Consider the following 20,105-nt stretch of genomic DNA (forward strand, 5'->3'; position numbering starts at 1 on the left):
TTTCAGGCAGAGTTTGAGGACCTGCGAATCGGATACTTGCTTAAAGGTAGACCAGGATCTGTTGACTGGGACGGGGGTGAGGACCTTTGTAGTAGGATCGGGGGAGGCGGGCACCAGAGGATTGTAGGAGACTACGGGAGGGAAGGAGCTTCTCAAGGCGGTGACCTTTTCATTGAAAAAGTTTGCTAGTAGGTCCACTGATGGGGAGGAGGGAAGTATGGAAGGGTTGGTGTTGGGAGTTAAGGAGCGCCAGATATTGAACAGCATACTGTTCTGGTTTTTTGAACTGGAGATCTTGTCACCATAGAAATTTTTCCTAGCTCTTTTGAGTGTATTGTTGTAGAGTTTAATGAGAGGCAAGATAATCTGGTAACATCCCAAAAACTGCTTTGTAACTAATACAGGCAAACTTGAAGAGAACTCTAGACTCCCCAGGCAACCAGTGGAGTTTTTGAAAGTAAGAGTACTCAGGGACACAAGAGGTGATGTGTTCCCATTTTTTTAAACCAAAGATGAGACAGACCGCAGTATTCTGGATCAGTCTCAATTTTTTAAGAATTTTTTTGTAGGCCCCTAGATATATAATGTTACAGTAATCCAAATACTCAAGATGGATGTTAGTACCGTATTTTCACGCATATAACGCGCACACGTGTACAACGCGCACACGGGTATAGCACGCAGGAACAAGGAATTATGTAAGAAAATTTTGGTATAGCGCGCCCACGCGTATACCGCGCATGCTGCTTGCCGCCCCGACTCTCCTCTCGCTGCCCTGCCCTTGAAGTCCTGTCCCCCCCTTGAAGGTCCGCCCCACCCTGAAAGCCTGATGCCCCACTACGAAGGACCGCTGCCCCCCCACCCTGAAGGACCGCTCACCCCCCCCCCCCCCCGATTTTTTTGTAGACCCCTAGATATATAATGTTACAGTAATCCAGATACTCAAGATGGATGTTAGTACACCTGTTGGGGGCCCCCGTGTTCGATCTCATGGTGAATGTGGCAAGCAAGGAGGCTGATGGGTTTTACAGTCATTGTTGGAAGCCAGCAGCGACTGCCTGGACACTTTGATGCAGCCCTTGCCCTGGGAGGGCCTTCTTTATGCCTTCCCTCCATGGCCCATGATAAGGCATCTGTTGTGTCGAATAGCAGAACACAGGGTCCGGTGATATTGTTGGCTCCTGATTGGACGAGGTAGCTGTGGTATGCTGACCTGGTTTGGCTTCAGTGGGGTTGAGGGCTGCGGTTGCCTTGATACCCTCGTCTCCACACACAAGTGCCGATCACTCAGCAGGACCCGGACCGCTTTGGACTTACAGCATGGCTCATCAGAGCGTGGTCTTGATGGCTCGGGACTATTCTTCTGTGGTGATTGCTACGTTGCTTCACAGTAAATGGAAGTCCACGGTGGTGGCCTCTGCGAAGGCTTGGTGGTGCTACCAAGCATGGTGTGTCAGCCGACATGAGGATCCTTCTTCTCCCTCATTTGCTCGGGTACTGCAGTTTCTACAGAATGGCCTGAAAAAGGGCCTTGCAGTAGCTTTACCCGGGTTCAGATTGCAGGTTTGTCCTCTCTGGGACCTCTTGCCTTAAGAGGCTCCTTTGCGGTTCATCCGGATGTGGTCCGTTTTCTTTGGGGCATGGTTCATCTGACTTTCCTCCAACGTGCAAAGCAATCATTTAAAAAAAAGCTTTCCATTCGATTGCTGAATTGAATCCTGCTGGTTCAATTGTATTCAGCTCAAATATAAAGCGCTGCTCTTGTCGTCTGAGGCGTCTTTTCATATCTCCCCCTCGAGAAGACACCACAGATTGCTGGGGACGCATTCTGGTTTAAGACTTTGAGGCCTTTTATTAAACAGTTATCCGTGCTCTTTGAACTGCCGGATATGAACAGTTAAAGACGTTTCTATAGTTTATTGGTTTTCATATGTTTCCCTTTTTTTCATTAAAGCCTCAAACAAGTGCCATGCCAACCAGTTTTCTCATTCAGAGGATAATGGACTTGTCTGCACAGTGAGATGGGTGTATTTACCTGAAGAACTGAAGAAATCCAGCAAGCTGCTGGTAGGGCTGAAGAGGTCAGGGCTGCTGGAGGACAGGGTGTTAACATTAGGCCTGCTCTGTTGGGCTCCAATTATACTTTCATCCTGAGAGAAGCTGATGCTGCCTTCACTGCAAAAACAATCAGGAGAGGGGTGAGCAAACTTTTAAAATGTATTTATTTATTCAATTTTCTATACCATTCTCCCAAGGGAGCTCAGAACGGTTTAAATTAATTTATTCAGGTACTTAAGCATTCTTCCCTGTCTGTCCCGGTGGGCTCACCATCTATCTAATGTACCTGGGGCAATGGAGGGATTAAGTGACTTGCCCAGGGTCACAAGGAGCAGTGTGGGTTTGAACCCACAACCCCAGGGTGCTGAGGCTGTAGCTTTAACCACTGCGCCATACACTTTCTCGAGCTGGGGCGCACTAAAGGTAGTGGCCAGGGCTGATGACATCACACGCATGCGCAGAGGCCCTCCAGACAGGCCCTGAAATGCCAGCAGGGAAATCTAACAAATATCAGCTGAGTATCCCCAACCACAGGAAGATGCAAGTCAGCTGATGCCCATGCCGGAGCCTCTCTTCCTGCCCAGTGTACTGCGGCACACTTGAAATCTCTGGAAACCCACCGTTTGCGCTACTCTGGCATAGGGTTACCATAATTGTGAAGCCAAAAAAAGGACACATAGCCCCACCTGTTGCCCCACTCCTCTCCTAAGTGGTTGCCTGCTGAGTGCAGTCAGGGTTGTAGCAAACTATAATTACATTCCATGCAACTTGCCCTCCATGTTGCCCCCATCCTTTATGTGCTGTGCCTTTGATATATCAGACTTTCAGTTGTGAGTCTATAAAAGGTTCATAGTCAAATGCGCGCAAGACAACAGCGCGCAGACAAACGGGCGCAAATCAAGTGAGCGCAAAGACAACTGAGCGCCACAACAACTCAATTGTCTTGCGCTGATTTGTCTTGGCGTTTTTGTCTGCGCGCTTTTGTCTTGCGCGCATTTGACCTGTCACCCTATAAAATACTGAATGGAATGGACCAACCCTTGAGTTGATAACCATGTGAAAATAACATTAACCAGTTCTCCAGCTGTAACAGATCCGAAGTATCAGGGGCAATTGGAAACACCAATTAAACACCAAAACAGCAGCCTCTGTGGGCTTTATTTCAATAATAACAATAACTTTATTCTTTTATACCGCCACTACCAGAAGTTCTAGGCGGTTTACACTAAGAGGAGTTGAACAATCAGCGAAGTGCAATCATTCAATAAAAATACAAACATTCAATAAAATACAAGTTATAATCTTAAAACCCCTAAAATTAGGTGATGAATTTATCGAACAGAGTGGACTTGACTAATTTTCAAAAAGAAGAGTAAGACGTGGCTTGATGGATACATTCACCTAACCAAGATTGCAGTTTACCTGCTTGAAACGTAAGGTCCTGTCTAAGAAAGTCTTATAACCCCAAAGCCTAGCCAGGGAAACTAGCTCTAGTCAGGGTCAGTACCTCTCCCTCCCAGCTTTATAAAAACATTCAACAAATGGTCACATATAGCAAACAGCCCCAGAGGTCTCAGTAACACATGCAGAGCACAAGTTATAGATTCTCAATCCTCTCCCCCCCCAAAAAAAAAAAAAAAAATCCTCTACTTATCTTAAATCGATAGCATCCATTCTATTGGAGTTTTTTTCTTGAGGTTCTGGCAGCCAATCCATAGCTTTCTCTTTTTCTCTTTCCCAGGGAACAGGTAATTGGGAGGAACTTCCTGCTACATCCTCCCTTTAGTTGCCCCTAATCTTAGGACAGAGAGCATTATTTTATTTTGTCCCAACTTCAGGCTAATTTAGGCAGAAGAACACTGGTGCACCTTCCCCGTGGCCCTCTTCGGTGACTCAGCAGCAGCGGCATTCAAGACAGGCTGCCGGCATCAGGGCCTTTCCTCTACAAGTCCTGCCTACTTTGTTTCAACTTCCTGTTTCTGCATAGGCGGGTCTCGCAGAGGGAAGGCCCTGTTGCCGGCAGCCTGTCTTGATCGATGCCACTGTATAGTCACTGGAAAGGGACGCAGAGAAGGGGGTGCAGGGGCAGGTGGAAGGGAGAGAAAGGAGCTCCGGAGCATGACACCAACCCCGGCTGGAATGATTTCTTTTTCAGTGCTGCTGCTGCCACCCCCGGAAATGCCGAAAACTGGACTAAAGAGGCAAATTGAAAAAGCCGCCTGGATGCCCAACGGAGTCCTCAAAAAGAAGACATATTTGGGGAAACTCAGACATCTGGTAACCACATTTAGCCTGCTTAAGAAAGCTTTTAGAAAGCCTGTCACAGATATCCATCTGATGCTACTAAAGCAGTGGTTTCCAACCCTACCTGGAGGATTACCACCCAAGTCAGGTTTTTGGAATAGCCCTAATAAATTTGCATAAGAGAGATTTGCTTGTAATGGAGGTGACAGGCATGCAAATCTGCTCCATGTTTATCATTAGGGTTCTGTTTTAACATTGTATGTATGTAATCATTTTGTAAACCGTTTTGATATAAAACAGTATAGAAATTTTTAAACTAAATAAATTCATTAGATCTAGCCTGAAAACCTGACTGGCTGGTGGCCACTATAGTAAAGAAACATCTCCCATCAGTTAAAGCCTTTCCTCCAAATCAATCTACAGAAGCACTAAGAGCAGAGGAGGAGCCTAATGGTTAGTGCAGCAGCCTGAGAGCCGGGAAACTGGGTTCAATTCCCACTTCAGCTCCTGTGACTCTGGACAAGTTGCTTAACCCTCTGTTGCCCCAGGTACAAAATAAGGACCTATTTAGCAGTATATAGAACAGTAGAACTTACCTAAATGGCCTTGCCTTGTCCAAGATATTTTCCTTTTCCTGCTCAATTCTGCTGAGTAGCTCCTTAAACACTGCAAATGGATTATACGTGCAAATTAATACCAAGGCCTTTTAAGTGAGCCTTCAAGAAAGGATGTACCTTTGAAATGAAGATGTATTAGGGCTTTGCTAATCTGACCCTCCTATAACTGCAGTGTCTAGTGGGATAGGACAGAAGTAATCCAAATCTTTTCTTGGCCCATCTGGTTCTGGGTGCTGCTGCTGCTGACCCTTGGCTGTAGTCTTGTGGTACTGCTAGGAGTCAGTCTTCACATAAGGGTACGTAGGGATTGGAACAGGGGACAGAGAGATTGGAACCAGAGGGTGGGGCATTGAATGGGGGGTGGGGGGGGGTAGGAAGATTAGAAAGGGAGGGTGCTCATGAGACAGGGATCAGAACCGGGGCTGGGGGGAGGGTTTTGGAGGACTTCATAGATCCCCTTATTTAGGTCCCAATCAATATTCAGCCAGGAGTATTTTATGTGGGTCCTGGCTGAATATTGTCTGGGACCCATATAAGTGGCAGTGGCCAGCATATAACCAGATCCTCAATACTGAAAACTGGACATGGAGGGGGGTATTTCCTTTTTTTCCCCCAATTCTTTATTCTTTTTAAAACTTACAATAAGTGTAAATAGTTTCTGGTGGAAATCTCTGTGTTATACATATAAGATGGAAAAAGCGTTAGCTATACAAAAAGGAAATTTTAATAAATTTCAGGAGGTATGGGGACCATTAATAGAATATAGTAATGAATAAATAACATTTTTCCCTTATTGGTACAATTGCAAAGTGAGGGGGGAGGGAGGGATTTCAAATCTTGTATTAATTGATTAGATTAATAGAAATGATTGTATATATATGAAATAGAAGGGATACGAGAGAGGGTTTAAATATTACTAAGTTCAATTGATTATGATAGAAAATCAAGTGATATTGTATAAGTTCAAATGTTAATTTCTAACGCACTTGTTGTAAGTTGTAAAAATGAATAAAGATTTTAAAAAGAAACAGTAAATACAACATTTTATAATCAAATACCACACTTAAAATTCTATACTTTTCCTTTTATAATTTTATAATTTCTTTTGTATGGTTCTATTCCCTTATGAAAATGTTGGTTGGGAGGGTTTTTTTTTAATGTTGTATGGATTCTGATTGATTATAAGTGCATATATGATTACTATTATTTGTATAAATTTTGTATTGCATTTTTGTTAGCTTTAGAAACTCAATAAAGATTTTTTGTAAAAACCCCAAAACTGGACATGGCCGGCGCCAGTTAGCACGTTTGAAAATCACTGACTGCTGCCAGTTGAATATTGACCAGGCTCTATCCATACTCCATCCCTGTGAAGACCCACCTACAAAGTACACGTAATTGCATCTAGGTGCATACTTATAGAAAACTCCATAGCCACAAACTGCTCATTTATACATATACATTCACCTAAACACATAAGTGACTTGAGTAATGGCATTTCTAATGCAATAAGTGTGTTATTCTGGACAGATGGGTTATATAATAATAAATAATAATAACTATATTCTTCTATACCGCCATTACCCAAGAGTTCTAGGCAGTTTACACCGTAAGAAATTGAACATACATGTCATAAAAAAATTTAAAAAAAACAAGATTAAAAGTAGTAAAATAATTACAATGTTAAAAAGACCTAATTATGTGATAAATTTGTCAAACAAAGCAGTGCTCACGAGCTATACAGAAGGAATCCACTCTGGTTTTTGAATTCTTCCTACTTCACAAAGGGCTCTGCTACCCCCTTCAGGATTTTCCTTTTGCACGTGAGCCGGAAGGAGTGTTTCTGATCTGCTCTGCTTATTTCTTTATTTTTGTTCAGTACTTTCACATATAACTAGAAAACTAGTTAAAACAAACTTGTTTAACCGATTTGTAACCTAAGAACTCATAAAGCCTTATCTCTGTATTCTACTTACATGTACTCGATGACCCTACATTGTGACTATTTCTCTGACTTTCTCTGATTACCTCTATAACCTATGTACATGAATTCGATGACTTTCATTGTAATTATTTCGTTGATTGTCCAGCTCTTCTTATTGTAAACCGCCTCAAACTACTATGGTTTTGGCGGTATATAAGAATAAAAGTATTATTATTATCATTATTATCTCCTTCTCCCTCCTCTCCTCTAAAGTATACATATTCAGGTCTTCCAATCTCTTTTTGCATGTCCTTTGGTGCAAGCTCCATACCATTTTCATCGCTTTTCTCTGGACCACTCAATTTCTTTTTACCGCCTTAGCCAGATACGGCCTCCAAAATTGAACACAGTTCTCCAGGTGGAGCCTCACCAATGACCTCTACAGGGGCATCAACTCCTCCTTTCTTCTGCTGGTTATGCCTCCCTCTATACAGCCCAGCATCCTTCTGGCTACAGCCACTGCCTTGTCACACTATTTTGTTGCCTTCAGATCCTCAGAAACGATTACTTAAAGGTCCCTCTCCCAGTCCATCTTTTTGTGCTGACAAATCCAGCTAGACATGGTGCATCAGTTTCCAAGTCCACGATTGCCAGATGGATCTGTAGGGCCATTTCGTCAGCATATATTGTTTATGGGAAGCAGTCTCCTGTTTCTGTAAAGGCACGTTTGACTAGAAGTGTAGCTTTGTTGTGGGCAGAAGCTTGTGCAGTCTCCCCCAAGGAGATTTGTAGGACAATGACTTGGTCCATTCTATATACATTTTCCAATTTTTACAGTGGATGTAGCGGCAAGGGAGGGCTCTGCTTTTTAGTCCTCAGTGTTATGAGCCAGCACAGTGATCCCACCCTAGATTTCTGGGACTGGTTTTGTACATCCCGTCCATCCAGAATGACACACCTAGAAAAAGCGAATAGGCTCTTACCTTGCTAATATCTAGTAGTTAGGTGTGTCATTCTGGACCTCCATCCTATCATTTACTGTACCTGCTTACTGTCAGAATGTTCATATTCAAACCTGACAGTTGGATGCCAGTCAGACCTTAATGGTATGAAGAATAGTCTAGTTCTAGGTCACTGGGGTATTTGAGCTCCATAAATGTTTCTGTTGGACATGCTTCTTGTGCTATCTATTTTGATTGTTCATTGTTTAACATGTTTATTATAATTTCAGAGCAGGACAAACTTGTTCTTTGGGGAGTTTCCCTGTACCCCTTCCTTCACATCTGTTTCTAGAAGGGGCTATTGCCTGCTTTGGAACTAACTGTAGGGGGCAGCAGAGCCCTCTCTGAAGTAGGAGGGATTCAAAAACTGGAGTGGATTCCTTCTGCATGGCTTGCGAGAACTGGGATATAACTCGTCCATCCAGAATGACACACCTATCTAGTAGAAAAGATATTAGCAAGCTAAGAACCTAATCTCTTTTTAAATACTCTCTTGCTGCTTACAACTATGTGGCTCCTTAATGAATTACCCAACAGAGTTTATGATTGACTGCATAATCTCTTTATTTGTTCATATGCAGTTTAAAATTTTATTGTCATATTTTTACATTTATTAAAATACTGTCTGGACCTTCAATCTAAGGTGTAATTTCTGTGAGATTTGAACTGGTATTTTATCAAGACATGGAAATCCTTATCACCCGGATTCTATATATGGCGATAAAAGATTCATACCAAATTTTGCACTTGATTATGAGATTCATGAACTTTTCAATTGCTTCATGAGCCACTTAATGCTAATAACTGAACGCTAAGAATAGCATTAATTGGGAGGAACAGGAGGATACAGAGTATAACAGGAATGGGGGAGGGGAAGAGCTGTTGAAATGCCACTTTAGGAGCTGAAGTCTGAACGTAACTTTCAGCTAAAAACACTCACCACCGATGTTGCTTTTGACAGTAATGGACAGATGTGTGTTGCTCATAAGGATTTCAAATGCGTTGGCATGCGTAATGTGTGTGAAGTCCTGCTCATTGACTTCTATGATCTGTTAGCAAAACAGAAGACATTTCAATGCTGGACATGTGGGGAACGATTTTACAGCTGCACACATGGATAAAAGACCCCGACATAGTTTTTTCTCTGTGCAGACTATTGGCTTTTCAAAGCGATTTAAGTGGCAGGAGGGGCTCCTGGCTGGTTAAAGGAAAGGGATTGGGACTTGTATACCACCTTTTTGTAGTTTTTACAGCTTTTACATACAAGTACTTCAAGCATTTTTCCTATCTGTTCCGGTGGGCTCATAATCTATCTAATGTTCCTGGGGCAGGAGCAGCATGGGGTTTGAACCCACAACCTCAGGGTGCTCCAGGCTGCTTAAATTGCTTGTGCTAGGCTAACAAAACTCAAGGCCAGCGATTTTGTGGATGGTTCGGGGATGGAGTCAGCACTTACATGGTTAAGTGCCAATATTCATTGGAGAGAGCTTCATGCAATAGGCATCCAATTGATTTCATACTGATTCTGATACAGCTCCAATTATAAATCATTGGAAGACCATGGGGCACACATTAGGCGATATTAAACAGTGTATTTCAATATATATTTAAAGCATTTATAATACAATTACCAAAGTGGCTCACAATTTACATACACAGTTATAACAAGCTGAATATAAAAGAGACAAAAGGCCGGCCAAGGGTTACAAACACTTTAGCATATTCATCATAAAAAGGGGTCTAAGATCATAAGCGAAAGAATGGATCTAGCTGAAAAACGCCTGCGCAAAGAGATAGGGTTTAAGCAGTTACTGCAAAACCTGCAGGCACCGATCATAGCATTCCATAGGACCGACCCAGACATAGAGAAACATGAGTTTTTGGTTCACACATATCGAATGTGTTCAATTTCCCTGTATCAAGTAACAAACGGTTTTCAAGTAGGGTAAGAGGGAAGTAATATAGAGTATTTTTTTTCATGCAATGCTTAAATACATCCCCTCCTCTTGTTCTTTTTTCTTAATTGTTCTCTTTCTTGCCTTTTACCTTTTGTTCCTGTTTGTCTCTGTTTTTAAAAGTCTTAAAAAGTTACAGTTTGGTGACGTAATGTCAGCTTAAACTTGTATTTTAGTTAAAGTTTGTTTTCTGAGGGCGTGGCTTAACGCGAACACAGGATGGAGGTGTGATCACGACGCTCCTCTATATCTGGGCAAAATTTTAAAATTATAATTCTCTTATTGCAGATTTTGAGATAAAAAACAAGTTTAAAATAAACTTAAAACTATTGCAGACCAATATTGAGTTCCTCCGATAAAATCGAGATAGATCCTGAGAGAGGAAAACTGAAAGAAAGATTGCCGGTTTTTCTCTCAGCGCTGGATTGACGCGGCAGATAACTGACAGAAAAGAAATCTATCAAATAGAAACAATCGGATAACAACGCTGTTATTAAAGTAAGATTTGAAAAGAAAGGAGACGGATTATCTCTGTATTAAGACAGCACGGAGGTAAGAAATAGCTGTTAAAAACTTGAACTGACTAACAGCTAAAGAGAAACGGATCTTGAAGTGAAATCGCTGTCAGATGAGATGATTTAATACAGCCCTCTCCTGCCGAAGATAAATTAAAACCTTAAAGGCATTGAATATTACTAGCTTTTAGAGGTATAGATACGGCACGGTAGAGAAGAGAACTGTTTCAAGAAATAAAACTGATTAACGTTTTAAAAAAAAAAAAGAACGATCCCAATGTGAAACAGTTGACAGTTGATTATCTAAACTATGACAGTTTAAGGCAGCCCTTTCTAGTCAGCGCTGAGTTGGAGCCCTGAGATAAAACTGGTCCTTTACCTGAAGCCAGTTTTCTTGTTCGTTTTTCCTCAGCGATGGTTCAACATTGGGACAGATAACAGATAAAAAGTTCTATAAACGCAAATAATTTATATTGCTGCTGATATTAAGGGAAGATTTGGAAAAAGTTAAAAGAAATACGTGATTATATTAATGCTGATTTGAATGCTGAGAGAGTGAAAGAAGGCTTATGAAGATTTAATTTGAAAAAGACATACAGCATTCTCAGGGGATTGAAAAAAGAAAACTGATAGAGAGAGGAATACTGGCATTTTCTCTCAATAATTAAGTGCCAAAGCACTGAAAACAAATAAATATCAGCTTATTAAAATAAAAGAAATTCTGAATTGAATATTGCTTTCCTCTGACAAAGCTGCGATTGGGCTTATGAGAGAGGAGACAGAGAAAAGGATCAACGGAACTTTAAACTTTAAAAAAAAAAACCGAAGCAACAAGACATCGAGGCAATTGAGAGACGCTGAGAAAAAACAGAAGACAGTTACTTCAAGTTGGTCAAAATAAGGGAAAATAACTCTATAAAGTGTTGCTCTCCTCAATCGGGGCTGCGATTGGGCTTGTGAGAGAAGAGGAAAAACTATTAAGAATTTTTTTTTTTTTTTTTTTGTCAGCGCTGAAAAATTAAAACTTGTGAAAGAAATTGACTAATCTGAGAGAGATCTAAGGGAAGGAAATGTTGTTGGACTGAATGTTCCCCTCCTTCATTGAGACAGTGAAAGTGAGAAAAGTAAAAGAAAAAAGGAAAGAATTTTCAAACTGACATAGGTAAAAGATAAAAGAAGGAGAAAAAAATCAAAAATAACCATCTAGCCAATATTAAAGAGATAAATAAACTAAAAAAGGAATATTCAAGATTGTGACAGATAACTGAGGAAAAGAAAAGGGCTTAAAAAGAAAATTTCTACTAAATCTTGGAAGTAAAGAGATTAAAAACCTAAGAAAACCCAAGAAAAAGAAAACAACAACATGGCAAGCACCAGACAAAACAAAAATGAGGCTGGTACATCTGCAAAAAGACAGAAACAAGACCAAATAACACCAAGCAAAATACCACTTCCTATCGAAGAATCAGACATATTAAGCAAAACAGAAGTTATGGAAGAACTAAGACAAATCAAACAAATGCTTAAGGAAACTATAACTAATATGTCGGAAATGAAAGAAGAAATTTTAAATATTCATAGACAAATGGAAGTTAACAACAAAAGAACAACTGAACTAGAATCAAAAATGGAAGCTATAGAATGTGAATCAAAAAGATGTAAAAACGACAGCCTGGAATTAAATAAATTAAAAGATCAACTGGAGGACTACGAGAATAGAGGAAGAAGGAAAAACATTAAACTTTTTGGAATACAAGAAAATTTAGAGGGAAAAAATACTATCCTTTTCCTTGAAAATTTAATTCCAAAAATACTACAGTTAGACTTGAAACAACCAATTGAAATAGAAAGGGTGCATAGAATCCCAATTAAAAATTTAGAAAACAAAGACAGACCAAGACCAATAATTTTCAAAATGCTGAGATACCAACAAGCACTAGAAATACTAAATGCTGCAAAAAAAGATAAAAACCTAAATTATAAAGGATCAAGAATATGGTTTTTACCAGACTTTGCCAAAAACACAGCAAATAAAAGAAAGAGACTACTAGACATGAGACCTCTACTAAAAGAAAAAGGATTTAAATATGGTCTATACTACCCGGCGAAAATGAGAGTATCATCTGGAGACAAATCCTTATATTTTGAGGATCCCGAAAAACTAAAAGATTTTCTCTCTAAACCAGAACCTATGATATTTTAACATAGAACATTAAGATGGTTTTGAGGACTCTATGAAAAATTAGAAAAATATGACATATCGAAATATCTGAAGAAAAGGAGGAAAACAATATAAAGAAAAGACAATAAAAATTATATGAAAGAAAGAACAAAATATAGGAAAATTATTAAATAATACACTACATATATGTTTAAAATAATTATATGTTGAAATCATAATACTAAGGAAATACAAATTAACATATTGTTAAATGGATAATGATACATTAATGAAATGTTATGGAAAATGATTAAAGATATAAAAGATCAATATAGATAGATAGAAGGGAAATTTGTTTAAATATTGAATATTGATTGCCTGGAATGGGGAGAATGTTCGGATTACAGTTCCAATGTGTATCCTTAAGCAGCCAATGTACTGGGTGGGAAAGGGAGGGACAAGGAGAATATTTACTAGAATAATTAAGGGAGATACATTAGGGTTAAATATGTGTGTCATGAAGAAAATTTTTTGGATATTAAATATGAAAGAGGAGAGGAAGAATAAGATAATGAAAAGTATTAAAATGTATAATGTCTTTTAAAATATATTCTATTAATGTCAATGGCCTGAATCATGTAATTAAAAGGAAAAAAGTATTAACATTTTTAAAAAAGCAAAATGCGGATATTTACTGTCTGCAAGAGACCCATCTTAATATGAAGGAATCACAGAAATTATCAGGTGGATGGATAAAGGAATGTTTTTTTGCTCCAGCAGTGGGTAAAAAAGCAGGGGTTGCAATTCTTATAAATAAAAAATGTATGGCCAATATAAAGGTAAAAAGTTCAGATCCACATGGAAGATGGATACATATCGATATAGGTATGGGAAATGATACCCTGACGTTATTTAATATATATGCCCCTAATTCGAATCAATCAGAATTTTTCAAAAAGCTACAAAATATGTTATTACCACTGGCTGCCTCTAATTTAGTGGTGGCTGGAGATTTTAATGCTGTAATGGATCCATTATTGGATAAAAAACCAGGTAAAAATATTAAATCTTTAGGTCTAGATAATTTAGTTTGATCATGTGATTTGAAGGATATATGGCGTATTCTTCATTTTAATGATCAGGAATATTCATTTTGTTCACAGGTTCATAAATCATTTTCAAGAATAGATTATATTTTTGTTTCAACAAATAAAGTGCAACAGGTGATTAAAGCCTCCATTGATCCTATTATCATTTCGGATCATGCGGGAATATGGATAGAATTACAATTAGATCAATTAGAAAATAATAGACCTCTTTGGAGATTTGATAATGCATTGCTTGTGGATGACAAATTTTTGGAAAATTTTAAAACACAAATTAATGATTTTTTTCAAACAAATTTAGTGGAAGATACATCTATAGAGAATGTATGGGATGCATTTAAAGCAACTATGAGGGGTAATATTATATCATATTCAGCTTTTATTAGGAAACAGATCAAAAAACAATATATAGAATTAGAAAAAGAAATAAAAATATTAGAAGCTAAATTGATAAGTAAATGGGAATATGAAGTTTTACAAGCTCTTTTGAAAACAAAAGGTAAATATAATGAATTAACTTCAAAAATGATAAGAAAAGATTTGTTTTCCAAGCAAACAGTGTATTATGGAAATTCCAATAAGGCGGGAAAATTATTGGCAAATTATCTTAAGGCAAAAAAAAGGAGAACTAATATTAATGGAATAAAAGATGATAATGGTATAATAACAAATCAAACAAATATAATATTAAAACAATTTTTAAATTTTTATAAGGACCTGTATTCTTCCGAACCTTATTTGGAGAAACAAAAAGATGGAAAAAAATTTTTAGATTTAATTAATGGACCTAAAATTCCTGATCATATAAAACGAAGTTTAGAAGAACCTATATCATTAAAAGAATTAGAAACAGCATTGAGATCTCTTAGAGTTGGATCCGCTCCAGGTGGTGATGGTTACACAGTAGAATTTTATAAAACATTTCAAAATATCCTTTCCCCACATTTATTAAAATTATATCAGACACAACTTATAAAAGGTAATATAAAAGGTACTATGGCTGAATCAATAATAATTGTTTTGCCTAAGCCAAATAAAGATCCTACTTTGGTTTCAAACTACAGGCCTATATCTTTGATAAATGTTGATAATAAACTTTTGGCGAAAATTTTGGCTTTGAGATTAGCTAAAGCTCTCCCACATATTATAGATATGCATCAAACGGGTTTCGTTGCTAAAAGACATTCCTCCAATAACTCTAGACTATTATTTCACATGCTAAACTTATCAAAAAAAATGGATGAACCGGCTTTTACAGTTTCATTAGATGCTGAAAAAGCATTTGATAGGGTAGAATGGAATTTTATGTATCAGGCTTTAGAATGGTTTGGTATAGGTTCTGGATTTATACAAATGGTAAAAACATTGTATAGCTTCCCGATTGCAAGATTAAATATTAATAATAAGATATCTGATGGTTTTCAATTACAGAGGGGAGTTAGACAAGGCTGTCCTTTATCTCCTTTGTTATTTGATGTTGTATTAGAACCCTTATTGTTAGCAATACAGCAAACGAGGGAGATACAAGGTATTCCATATTCAGATATGGAATATAAAATTTCGGCTTATGCGGATGATATTTTGCTTTATTTGAGAAATCCAGAGTCTACCTTATCTTCTTTATTGGAATTAATTGATAAGTTTGGCAAATTTTCAGGTTATAAAATTAATTGGAATAAATCTGAAATTATACCCTTGAATGTTCACTGTGTAAAAGGATTATTTGATACTTTTCCATTCATATGGAAAGAAGAAGGATTTAAATATCTAGGCATTCAAGTTAAAAAAACAATTGAAGATACTGTAAAAGAAAATGAAAAATATGTATTAAAAAAGTTACGGAGTTATGTGAGCAATGGAACCCATTACATATTTCTTGGTGGGGAAGAGTTCAAACTATTAAAATGATGATGTTGCCTGTAGTTTGCTACCAAATGAGTATGATACCTATTTATTTTCAGGGGTCCTTTTATAAAAAGCTTAATAGAATTTTAACAAAATTTCTTTGGCTTGGTAAGACACCTAGAATAGCTTTAGTAACCTTACAAAAATCAATTAAGGAGGGAGGGGTAAATTTTCCAAATTTCTATAGGTACCATCAAGCCTATATTCTACGTCAGGGTATGTATTGGATCCTCCCAGAACTTATAGATAATGCACCAGATTGGTTATATTTGGAATGGCGCCTTATGTTTCCCCTAAATTTAGTTCATTTACCAAGTATTAATATACCTAAAAGATACAAAGAAAATAAAATAATAATGGATACTTGGAAAACATTGAGATTTATTGATAAATTAACACCCATCCCAATATACAAATCAACTAATCAATCCATATGGATAAACTCCAAGATCAAAATTGGCGGAGCTCAAATCCTTTGGAAGAACTGGATTATTGCAGGCATTAGATCTCTAGATGATGTTATTTCAGAAGGTAAACTGCTGGATTTTTCACAATTGCAACATAGATTTGGTCTTAATAAAACACAAAGTTTTAAATGGTTGCAATTGAAGCAGGCCATTCAGGTTGGGTTCCCTGAATGGAAAACATTGAACAATCAATATAGTTTAAAGTTCTTATGCTTTAAAGCAGACTTCCTAGGACATCAAGCCGCATTGTGGTATAAATTAATATCTGGATATTTGAATAAAAAACCAAAAAATGGTCTAAGAGACATTTGGAGCATTGAGATTGGACATCAAATTAATGCATCTCAATGGCCACTAATTTGGTCTTGGAGAATGGGATGTACAGTGTCAGCATCTATGAGACAAACATGGTTCTTTTTATTACATAGAGCTTTTTGGACCCCTACTCGTTTGCAAAAATTAGACAGTTCTAAGTCTAATAGATGCTGGCACTGTAATCTAGAACCAGGGACATTAGATCATTTATTATATCATTGTCCTTATATTAAAATTTTTTGGAATTCAATTTGGCCACAAATTAATAAATTAATGGAAAATCATATTGCAATATCATATGATACAATTTTATTTGGAACAATGATGAGAATAAAAAGTCAAATTTCACCAGAAAATAATAAGCTTTTATTAATAATGACAGGGGTTGCCATTCAACATATAACTAACAATTGGAAAAATTACAACAACCTAAATTACACATTTTGGTGGAATACAATATGTCATATTTTTAAAATGGAAAGAACAATAGCAATACAAAAGGGGACATATACTAAATTTATAAAAATATGGGGGCCATTGACAAAATACTGTAATGAATAAATAATATGATGTTTTCTTCTTCTTTTCTTCTTTTAAGGATCTTTTTTATGACACACATAAAGGGGGGGTAAGAAAAATTAATTTATACATAGTATGTTATAATATATTATACAAAATGTAACGTATGAATAAAAGGTAATAAAAGGGGGGGGGAGGGAAATGGGACAAAATTTGTTTAGATTATATTGTATTAGATATAAAAAAGTTATTGAATATTTATCAATTGTATTCTAATATGTTGTATACTTTTTATAAAAATTTGAAAATTAAAATATTATATTAAAGTAATGAAAGGGAGGGGGGAGGGTGAGGGGGAAAATCAAATTCAGATATATAATGTATTAGATATAAAAGTGATAATATGCATTTATCAATTGTAATTTATTATTATGTACACTTTATGAAAAATTAGAAAATAAAAAATAATGGAAAAAAAAAAAATAAAGTTTGTTTTCTGTTTTTATGAATTTGTACACCGCCTAGAAGGCTGATTGGACGGTATAAGAAATTTTAAATAAATTTGAAACTTGAAATCCATTAGATGTCTATTGTGTGAAGCTCTCTCCAGTGATTAAGTTCCACATCAATGTGACATTTGTATAGTCACTACATATCTGACATCAGACACTGAGAAAAGAGAAGACAGTAATGCTGCTGAATGGGAAGGAAGCAAGTATGCTGGGATTGTCTCTGTTCCTTCTGTAACAGTCTTGTGCGATCACATTATTCATTATGATTATTGAAATGGTATTCTCAAGTTTGAAATAAAACTTTTTTCCCAGTTAAATTGCTTTAAATATTCATCCCTACATGCCTATCTCCAGAATCTAGGTCTAAGGGCTAGATTCACTAAGCAAACCGATTGTGTACCGATCGGTGTGCAAGCCCTTTGCGACCCGATTTCCCTCTGACCTGATTCACTAACCTCTCCTCCGATCCGATTCCGATCCGTGCATGCAAATGAGGAGAAACAGCATGCAAAGCAGGAAGGATGAGATTCACAAATTTTTTCCTAACGAAGTTCCTGATTGGCTGAGGCACCTCAGGCCCCTCCCAAGGGAGGATCCCGAAGCACCTGAGCCAAGCAGGGCTGCTTCTCCTGTCACTACTGTGAGGGCTCTAGTGATCCGTGCAGTCGGTTGGGGGCGTGCCAACAATTGTCCCCATTTGCATGCTGGTCTTTAGTGAATTCGTCGGTTTGCATGCAAACAGACATGGATCGGACACGAATCGGAGGTTAGTGAATCTAGCCCTAAGTATTTACACGAGCTCTATGGCTTGTGTAAGTTCTCACACCTAAGTGCATACATATGTATTTAACCATTAACACTACCATTCTATATTTTTCTTTTTAATACCTGGTCGCCACGCATTAATCCGGCCTCTGCTGTTATGGTACCAGATTCCACATTTTCTACAAAAATACCAAAGCCCTTATTATGTCCTCCTATGATGGTAAAATGAAGGGGGGAATTCCTTGATGTTTTCCGCAGCGTAATCTGCCTCCCCTTGGCTTTGGCACAGCATGCTACTTTCAGCAGCTTGAGATGTCCCATCATGTTCTGTGGATCAAAATATTTTTACAGCTAAAGCCAGGTTCCAAATACAGTAGGAAATAACTCCCCTCCTTCATCCAATCTCTAGTAAAATCACAGGCACAGATGTTCCAGTTAGCATATAAGTGCCAGTGAGAGGGATATTCGGTGGCACTGACTATATAATGCAGCCAAATAATTCCTCAGCACTATCTGGAGTATCCTGGAGCAGTCTGTGGGGCAAAGCCAGAGGTTATCCAGTTGCTGGCAATAACTCGATAACAACAAAAAAGCTGATTAACAATCTAAATAGCATCACTAACCGGACATTACTTAAGGGTTGGCTCTGAAACTAGATGTTCAGCATAAACCAGTATCTTCCCTTCCATCTCTTCCCCTCCGTGCTCTGGCATTTCCTCTTCTTCCTTTCCCTCCCTTCCTCATGGTCTGATTTCACTTTCTCTTCTCCTCTCCCTTCCCTTCTTTCTTTTTCCCCTCCAATTGGATAGCTTTCTTCCTTACATCTCCCTCCCTTCCTCCACCAATCATGTAGCATCTGTCCTTCCCAACTTCCAACCCAGCCATTTGTAAAATCTGAACCTCTAGAACCGCCTCCAGTCCTGCCCCCCCCCCCCGCCCCCCCCCCCCCCACTGCATGTGTGGATGCCCTCCTGCTCAACAGTGATTTGTTCTAAGCTTTTCAAAACCCGGACAAGGTTAGTCTGTCTGAACCCACCAAACCCTATTCCTAACCCCCACCCCACCCCAGTCCATGCAGCATCTGTCCTTCAGTGCCTTCCCAACCCCCCATACCAGCTTGTGCAGCAAATGTTCTTTCAAGCCCTGAGGGATCCTGTAGCAAAGCCTTTCTCTCCAGTTCCCAACCCCCCTCCCCCACCTACCTCCTCCCTGGCCGCTGTAATTTTAAATCTGCAGGCAGCAGTAATGAGGTAAGCCTGCTGCTGTTGACCTGCTCCTGAAGTCTTCATTTTGCAGCAACTTCCTGCTCCTGTATAGGAGGAATGCTGATGAAAGAAGGGTTCCGGTGCAGGCTGATGGCAGCAGGCTCATATTGTTGCTGCTGCCAGCTCTCTAAAGATTTAAAATTACAGTGACTGGGGAGGAGGTGTTGGGCGGGTAGGAATCGGGAAAGTCATACCTAACTCTTCTGACCTCCGACCAACAATTTTTGAGAGAGGCCCCCTTGTGCTCCCTTTGTTCCAACGCATATGCTTCCCACACCAACCCAGCCCATGAAGCATCTTATTCCCTCCTTTCACACGCGTCTCCTTTGGGTCCAGCTGCACTCGTTCTCTTCAGGCCTCTGGCAACATACCTTCCTACATGCAGCCGGCAGCTAACCTGAAATTCTTCCTTCTAACTCCACAGGATTCCCATTGCCCCCGCTCCCATGCAACTCTCTACTTCCTCTTCACTGGTCCCATCTACTTCCTGTTTTTGCAAAGGCAGGACCCAGCATAAAGGAAGGCCCAACACTGGGTAAAGGCCACTGGAAGGGGAAGTTTGGACACCGACCCTGGGACTAATCATTAAATTTCTTCATTCAAAACATTCTCATTCATAAACTATTGCTGTCTGTATAAGAAAAGAAGCATTTTTGGGGGGGAGGGGGCATAGTAGTGGGGCCCATAAATATATGTTTGCCAAAGACCCAATATAGTGTCAATCTGACCCTACATTTGGTGCAGTTTGCATACAGTATCACTTTAAGAAAAATTAA

At 38.6% G+C, this 20,105-nt stretch overlaps 1 pseudogene; it reads right to left on the minus strand.

Annotated features, from left to right (window-relative positions):
• Positions 1-20,105, minus strand: part of LOC117368552 — a 66,282-nt pseudogene that overhangs the window by 31,984 nt on the left and 14,193 nt on the right.

Source organism: Geotrypetes seraphini, chromosome 10, assembly GCF_902459505.1.
Source record: "Geotrypetes seraphini chromosome 10, aGeoSer1.1, whole genome shotgun sequence".
Taxonomy (NCBI): Eukaryota; Metazoa; Chordata; class Amphibia; order Gymnophiona; family Dermophiidae; genus Geotrypetes; species Geotrypetes seraphini.